We start from the raw sequence: 1,098 nt of genomic DNA, 5'->3' as shown, positions 1-1,098 counted from the left end.
GGAGGGCTCCATATTCATGAAAACAGAGGCATGGACCTTGCTCAGTATGCTGCTGCTGCTGCTAAGTCGCTTCAGTCGTGTCCGACTCTGTGCAACCCCAGAGACGGCAGCCCACCAGGCTCCCCCGTCCCTGGGATTCTCCAGGCAAGAACACTGGAGTGGGTTGCCATTTCCTTCTCCAATGCCTGAAAGTGAAAAGTGAAAGCGAAGTTGCTCAGTCGTGTCTGACCCTCAGCGACCCCATGGACTGCAGTCTACCAGGCTCCTCCGTCCATGGGATTTTCCAGGCAAAAGTACTGGAGTGGGGTGCCATAGCCTTCTCCGTTGCTCAGTATATCCCTTCCCAAAAGGGGTGAGGGAAATTCTGGCACGATCAGAAACTCGTTTGAAAACAGCACAGAATCCCAGTTGCAAGATAAAGAATAACTGAAATAATACCTTTTGGCTCATCCAGACAGTCCCATTACAGAAGCGGATCGGGAAGAAAGTGGGCCAGGGGCTTCAATAAGCACAGAGTAAGTTGCCCCAGTATCTAAAAGGAAACCTACGGATTGGCCCCCCACAATTATTAATACCCGGGATTCCTCAGGTGTAATTAGGACAGGAGCTTGTGTGGGGACCCCCGGGCACCTTCAGTCCTGATTGTCTTGAGAGTCCGACTCCTGAGACCTACGCCTCTGGGGGCAGTCTCTCTTCCAGTGTGGTCCTTTGCAGACCGGACATGGAGCCGGGGGCGGCTTAGATGCCTGAGGGCAATCCTTCTTGAGGTGCCCCTCCTTTCCACAGTAATAGCAAACACATCCCTTTTCACCTGGGTCCCTCTGGGCATTTTTCTCAGGCTGTTTAAGAACGTTTTTCATAGCCATGGTGAAGGCTTCCGCCTTTTCCTTTGTCTTTTTTTGCCTTTCTTTCTTTTCCTCATATTCCCTAGCATAATAGACTGTCTGAGCCAGTTGTAACAGAGTATCTAAAGACTGATTTGGTCCATACACCCGTTAATAGCTTACCGCGGATATCTGGAGCCGACTGAGTGAGAAATCTATCCTTTAAGATCACTTTTCCCTCTTCACTTTCAGGATCAATCTCAGTGAATCTGCG

The sequence above is a fragment of the Bos mutus genome, chromosome 10, assembly GCF_027580195.1.
Source record: "Bos mutus isolate GX-2022 chromosome 10, NWIPB_WYAK_1.1, whole genome shotgun sequence".
Taxonomy (NCBI): Eukaryota; Metazoa; Chordata; class Mammalia; order Artiodactyla; family Bovidae; genus Bos; species Bos mutus.
The sequence above is the reverse complement of the archived record's forward strand: the minus strand, read 5'-3'. Positions refer to the sequence as shown.